Below are 7,533 nucleotides of genomic sequence, written 5' to 3'. Positions count from 1 at the left end.
TCCCCATAGATAGGAAATAAATTTCATTTTTGCACAGAGGGAGCTGAAGATGGAAGGCTGTCCCTTTGGGTCCATGAGTGTCTTTGTGAGCTGTATTGAGTAGCTCTTTGATGTGTAGGTTAGGTAGAATTCTTTCCCTAGAGGTGTCAGATGGCAGGCAGGGAGGTAGAAAATCTTTCTTGTTGTTCTGCAATGAAGATTAAAATCTGAAACTGGCTAAAAATTGAGCATATTCCATGTGACAGGGGTGTACTTGGTAGCCATGTTGGTCTGAGACAAGAAGACATGAAGAAAACTAGAACGCTTGGTTTCAAAATGATACCTTTTATTAGACCAACTGGGAAATCACAAGAAAATTGTCCCTTTCTGCAAGCGTTCAGAGTCAAAGTCCCTTTGTCAGGCTCTTGATTTTAACAAGGCTTTTGATACAGTCTCCCATGAGATTTTCATTTGCTAAGGTAATGCAGTCTACATAAAACCACTCTAAAGTGGATATATGACATTGAATCAATGGGTGCAGACAGAACTGTAGCTCCCTGCTGTAACTGAGAACGTTTTGCTGGAAGAGTTCTGAGTTACAATGATTCCCTGAAACAAACAGAAGTTCACTGTTGGTTCCAGGAGGGAGGGGAATCTAGCGGTTGGCTGCCAGCCTACAGCCCATTTGGCCTAGCAATGGCCCCTCCGCTCTCCCAGCCTGTCCCTGTTTCAGAATGGGAAGGGGGAGGGAGCTCATTGTAGGGCAGGGGTGGGCAAAATACGGCTTGCCGGCTGGATCTGGCCCACCAGCTTATTGGATCTGGCTGGAAGGCAGGTACCCACCAATTAATTGTATCTGGCAGCTGCCTCTGCTGTGCTCTGCATGGGGCTGTATCCCGCCTGCTCCTGCCTGGGGCAGTGGATGCTGCACTCCCAGCCTCCCCCACCAGAGGGTGGAAGCCCCAGCCAGCAGGCACAGCTTTCAGGCATGACTGCTGCTGCAGCTGCAGCAGCTGCCCAGGTAACTGCTGGGCTCCCCTGGCCTCCAGCAATTCTTCCTCCCGTCTCTGCTGCAGTGCTCCATGCAGCAGGTAGGGACGGGGAGTTCCAGTATTGAGAGGAATGGGGTGGGTTCTGCCTGCATCTCACTTTGCTTCTGCTCATGCATAGCTGGGTGGGAGGGGGCATGGAGGGGGGGCATGAATGAACTTGGCTGTTCACAAAGCCCCACTGAGCAGGTACGGAACAGGCAGATGGGGCGGGAGCAGCAGCAGTAGCCAGCGTGCACTTGGTGCAGGCCTACCGAGCAGGCGCATAGAATGGAAGCAGGAGCAACAGCAGGAGCCAGCACAGGCTTGGCTGTAGCCAGTGTGGGCAGATGTGAGACAGAGGCCAAGAGAGCCAGCAGTGCCAGGGTCAGCTCCCTGTCCCATGCCCTCCTCCCCTAGGGGGCTTCACTTGCTGCCCACTGGCAGCAGCTGCTTTCCTGCCCTTTGCAGTGCACTGTGAGCCAGGCAGGCAGCACTGATCCTCCTCCCCCTGTTGCCACTAGGATTCCTTTTACCAGAGACCCCCAAGGATTGACATGGCCCCTTGTCCAATTTGGTATCAAGTGAACTTTAATAGTAACCCTTTAACTTTATTACAAGTTTCCTCCCTGTAGTATGACCTGACAAGTGGTTCCTTCAGATGTTACAACAGCGACATTCAGTGGTACTGGCCTCAGATCCTCTGCTGGGTGTGTGGGATGTCGGTTTCTGGATTTCCCATTGTTTGAACAATAATTGCAAGGTTGCTCCTATCTCCCCAGGGTGGCAACACAAACACACACCTGTCTCTTTGTTTGCCCACTACTTTTGTAAACTTTTTACCCCAAATTGTCCAATCCTCAAGTTTCTTACCTCATCTTTTTTGATAAGGTACTAGGTACTCTGATCCTATTCTGTTTTTGGTTTTCTTTTCTTTTAGGGAAACTGCTGTAACTGGTTTGCCCACTGTACCAATCACAGCACCCACTTTTCTCAGTGCCTTTTAAGGCATTCTGTACAATTTAGTTGCTTAGTTCTGGGAAGGCCTAAACTCCGGTCATAAAGGCTTAGCATAACTCAGTTTGCCTGCTACACCCCCTCCCCCTGACTGTGGAAGGGCTGGGCTCAGCCATGTAACCACAGAGTGGGTGGGGGAAAGCCCCCCAAATGCGCACACCCAACCTACCCACACCCCAACCACACAGCCTACACACACACCACGTCACAACCCCCACCCCCCACCATACACATACCCACTGTGATAGGCCAGTAGGGGGTGCTCCTGTGTTGAGCCACCCACCTCACTGCGCCTGACCCCCTTCCAGGCTCCAAATGCCTCCCTGGGATCACCTCATGTCCGGCAGATCCCCTTCACGGAGCACACCTGCAAGCCTGGGGGTAATACTGCCACTACCCAGGGTCTGGATTGATCTTGGCCCTGTGTCCCCTGGGAAACATGGGACTAGTAGTCCTTGAGGGGTACTCGACCCACTGCAAGAACTTAGGGTGCTTCCCCCAGTCTGAAGCACCAAGAGTGGACTCCCTTAGGCAGCTGAACCAAATCTTCCCTGCAATGTCTCAAATATGGACTCCCGGGAAGCAGCAGACTTTCCAGGCTAAAGGATCAGGGTGGCAGATTGCCCCCTCAGTCCCCCTCAGGATGGAGTCTCCCACAACAAGGACTTTTTGTTTTGTCTTGGGGACAGTGGTGGTGGTAGCTGCAGTTGAGCCTGTGTTGCCTGCAGGAGCTGGCAGCTTGGTAGGCTCTGCTGGGGCTGCAAGAGGTTTGTATCTGTTGCAAAGCTCCAGCGGGGTGGGGACCCTGGTGCAGTGGGCCTTAGGGCCCTTGACTACCTTAGTTCAACCCCGTGGATGGACAGAAGGGGAGGTTCCTGAATCCTCTCTTGCCCTGGGAAGTGATCTTGGTCAACCCTCCACCTCCAGGGGGTGAAAGGCCTGGCAGTAGGAGTCAGTCTTCTGCTCACAGTCCCTGATGGCATGCAATCTCTGGACTGGAGCCTGGAGCTCCTTCAGCTGGCATGCCAGAGATCTCAAAAGGGAACAGACCTCACAAGGGGAGGTGGCCATGCTCCTGGACTCCAGAGCCTGAAAAAGTGACAGACAGCCCCCGCAGCTGAGAGCCAGGGGCTCCATCTGTGTGGAGCCTGGAACCATGAGCTCCATTTGGGTAGAGACCTCTGAGGAGCCAGAAGGGGGGGCTGCAGACCCCAAGGGGACCTGAGGGGTGCAGTGTGTGCCTATTCGTGTCATGCTGCTCGTGGGCTGGCTACAGCTGGGACTGGCTTCCCTAGGGGTTGCACTGGCAGGGCCTCAGGTCCTCCTGCTCACCCTCCTGTGTGAACTCCCACGCTAACTTATGCATTGGGCAGAGAAGTGCGCCTGTTTGCTCAGCCTATTTGTGTGGCTTCAGTGGAACGGCTCCCTGGGGAGCTGGGCCAAGCAGGGGCTGGGGAGGGGCGAGACCCTCCTCGGTTCTGGCTTAGCTGCCTCCCTGCAGCTGGGCTGGGCTAGTCCCTCCCGCCACGCGGTCCTGCTTACCTCCGGCTGCTGCTGGGGGTCAGCAGGGGTGCTCTGCAGCAGTTGGGGGTCATTGGGGGGCTTCAGGGTGTGGGGGCACAGCAGGCTTTCACCCGCGCATCTCACGCCACTCCTGGGGCCGAACTGCCTCCACTCCCTTTCCCCTCTCCCATTCTGAAAACAGCTTGAAGCTGGCAGGCAGTGCAGACAGAAGTTACAGAAGACATGCTATTTTGAAACATCTTCATTTTCACTCTATCAGGCATTTTTTAAGCTCTTGGTAACCATGCACTTGTGTTTGGTCACGGCTATAAATTGCGTTCTGTGGGCGAAAATTGTTACTACTGTCTGTGCCCCTGGTGTTCAAAGAGTAGTCACAATTGGCTTAGTGTCTAAATGGGAGGAGGTGTGTCAAGTGGAGATCCCCAGGGGTCGGTCCTAGGTCTGGGACTATTGAATATCTTAATGACCTGGAGGGGACAAGATAGAGAGATTGTCTACATGCTTAGTAAATTTGAAGACAACACCCAGTTGGGTGGAGTTGCAGACACTTTGGAAAATAGTATTAGGGTTCAATATTACTTAGATAAACTGGTAAAATGGCTAGAAATTAATTGAATGAAAGTCAATAAGGACAAGTACAAAGTCCTGTGCTCAAAAAGCAATAATCAAATGCACAAATACAAACTGGTGAATGACTGGCTAAGCTGCAGTTGTATAGAAAAGGTCTTAGAAATTATACTGGACTTCCAGCAAAATATTAATACTCTTGCTGTTTAAAAAAAAAAAGGCAAGCCAGTGGCATACTGGATTGTATTAAAAGGAACGTTACCTGAAAGTCAGGGTTTGTGGCAGAGCCCTCCACACGGTGAGGGGCAGCAGTGATCACCCCCCAACACCCAGTCTGGCTGCAGCCGGTCAGCGTGGGCTTTTTTTTTTCTGAAGAGCCAGGAGCTGGAGCTGGGCAGGGCTGGGAGAGTGGGTATGGGTTGGGGCCTGGGTGATTCGGAGATTCATCTGATTCGTCAGCAGCCGAACCTCCAAATCAGATTCAGCTGAACTGATTTGGAACGGTGATTTGAATCACCAATTGGAATCACTGTTCCCCGAATCAGCTGAATCCAAATCTGAAGCAAATTCTAGACGCTTTGCACAGGCCTAGTGTATATACTATAGCTTTGAAACTCTCTGCATGGTAATAGAAGGAATAATGAGAAACAGGGTAAGGCACTTTCCACTCTCCCACTTAAAGGCTAATAAGATAATATAGTATGCAGTTTTTGCTAAAAGCATGCCATATTCTACCAAGTTAAACAGAAATCAAAACAGAACATAGTATATCTAAGCTAATGAAGGATGGGTTGGATGAATGGACTGTAAAGTAGAAAGAAAACTGTCTGGATTATCAGGCTCAAAGGGTAGTAATCAATAGCTTGATTTCTAGTTAGCAGCTGGTATCAAGTGGAGTGCCCCTGAGGTCAGTCCTGAAGTCAGGTTTGTTCAATATCTTCATCAACAATCTGGAAGATGGCATGGAGTACACCATCAACTAGTTTGTGGATGACACCAAGCAAGGGGGTGTAGTAGATAAGTTGGAGGGTAGGGGTAGGATTCAGAAAGACCGTGACAAATTGGAGGATTGAACCAAAAGAAATCTCATGAGGTTTAAGAAGGACAAGTGCAGTCCTGCACTTAGGACAGAACAATCCCATGCACCAGAACAGACTGAGGACTGGCTAAACAGCAGCTCTGCAGAAAAGGACCTGGGGGTTACAGTGAACAAGCAGCTGAATATGGGGAAACAGTGTGCCTTTGTTGCCAAGAAGACTAACAGGATACTAGCCTGCATTAGTAGGAGCATTGTCAGTAGATCAAGGGAAGTGATTATTCTCTTCTATTTGGCACTGGTGAGTTCACACCTGTGGCCAGTTTTTTAACCCCCCCGGATAGTATATAGACATATTGGAGAGAGTTCATCAGAGGGGAACAACAATGGCTGGGGTGCCTGGCTTCTGAGGAGAGGCTGAGAAAATTGGGCTTATTTAGTCCAGAGATGAGGAGACTGAGAGGGGATTTAATAGCAGCCTTCAACTACCTGAAGGGTGGGTCCAAAGAGGATGGAGCTAGACTGTTCCCAGTGGTGGCAGACGACAGAAGAAGGAGCAGTGGTCTCAAGTTGCAGGAAAGGAAGTTTAGGTTAGAAATCAGGAAAAAAAACTTTTTCATCAGGAGCATAGCAAAGCACTGAAACAGGTTATGCAGAGATATTGTGAAATCTCCATCCTTGGAGGTTTTTAAGACCTAGCTAGACAAAGCCTTGGGTGGGATGATCTAACTGGGGATGGTCTTGCTTTGAGCAAGGGGTTGGGCTTCACTAGATGACCTCCTGAGGTCCCTTCCATGCCCAATTTTCTATGATTCTATGGTTCTAAGTATGAAATCGTCTGTGATAGAGCACTTCCCTCTTTCCCCCCCACCCCATATCTTCAGTTCCTCACCTAGCTATTGGAGGCAGATGCTGGGATCTAGATCTTACTCTAAGTGCAAAGGGAAGTTATTAACTTTGATGCTTTAGCCATTAGAATAAATCTTTTTCTACAAGGGAAGTCCATATACCAATGCTTTATGTTTATTTTTGGCATCACTTTGACATCAGACCATAATTTTGTGTATTCTGTTTGAGCTGTTCAACCTGCTTTGGAATGTTTTCTCTGTTTTGTTTAGTGTTGTGTACTGAACAAATAAATAAGTATGCATTCAACAAGTAATATATATCTTAAATAGTGCCTCACTAGTATACAATCCCAGGGAATTAGACCAAAACAAGATCAGAACAGCTGACCAAGTTGTTCATAATACACTTCTAAAGTGACAGCATCATCAGACTAGTTAATGTGAGCATTTAAGCTGCCAGCGGAAATTCAGGTACCAAAGTATGTCTAACAGAGCCGATAGCCATATTGTCAAGTAAATTGTCTCATTAGTCCAAGTTTGTACCTGACTGAACTAACTTTGCATTTTTATTGTTTTATTCAGTTTATCTAGCAATTTCTGTTTCAAATTTTATAGTAGATAATTCTTTGTGATTATTATATAAACTATGCAGTGAGCCTGATCAATAGATGTTTCTGTATTTAGCTAAGTAAGTAGCGGAGAGAGAGAATGCAGCCTTGTCTTTTTGTGCTGGGTAATAAAAGAGCTAAACTTCCCTAAGATTTGATGGTGCATTATAATACTGTAAGTTCTGTAGTCTCTCTAACAGCATCTAGTGGCTGAATAGCCTAACTACAACACTGATCTTTATGCTTTATCTTCCACAGTTCTGTTGACTGGCCTGGCAGTTGTGAGTGCTTGTTGTCTTTGATTTCTTTCTCCCCAACCCCATCTATATAAAAAAAATGTGGCAGGCTTGCTGGTAGCAGCCCAGCAAACTGGCTTGAAAGGGCTCAGATTGACTTTGCCCTCCCCACCAATAGGGAAAGGTAAGGGGAGAGGCTGGCATAGCTGACCAGTGGGGTGGAGCAGTTGCCTCTGGAAGATGTCTTCATCAGACGGGAGCAGCAAGTGGCTCCATCCCAGCCCCACCATGGAGAGAGCTGCAATAATGGTGCACAGGTCAGTGCATGGAGGATTGGGGAGTGGATGGGACCACAGCAGCTGTACAAGGCTCGGGTCCCCAATCCTGCACAGGTCAGGGGCAGAAGCCCTCGGTGCATGGACCAGCGCACAGGACTGGAGAGCACAGCGCACAGAATGGTGCACAGAGGATTCAGGAGCTGACGAGACTGTGGCAACTGCACGAAGCAGTACAGGTCTCCAACCCTGCACGAGGCACAGGGCCATTGGGGTGGAGAGTGGGCTGACAGACTGGGAGAGCCACACAAGGCAGCTGGGTCCCCCTTGCAGAGGAAGGAGATGCCTTGCCCCCTTGGAGATGAGTCAAGCCCCATCAGGCTTCAGGAAGTTGTAAGTTCCCCCCCCCCCCCCC

The sequence above is a fragment of the Gavialis gangeticus genome, unplaced genomic scaffold (genome assembly GCF_001723915.1).
Source record: "Gavialis gangeticus isolate Ggan-Ray unplaced genomic scaffold, GavGan_comp1, whole genome shotgun sequence".
Lineage (NCBI taxonomy): Eukaryota > Metazoa > Chordata > Crocodylia > Gavialidae > Gavialis > Gavialis gangeticus.
The sequence above is the reverse complement of the archived record's forward strand: the minus strand, read 5'-3'. Positions refer to the sequence as shown.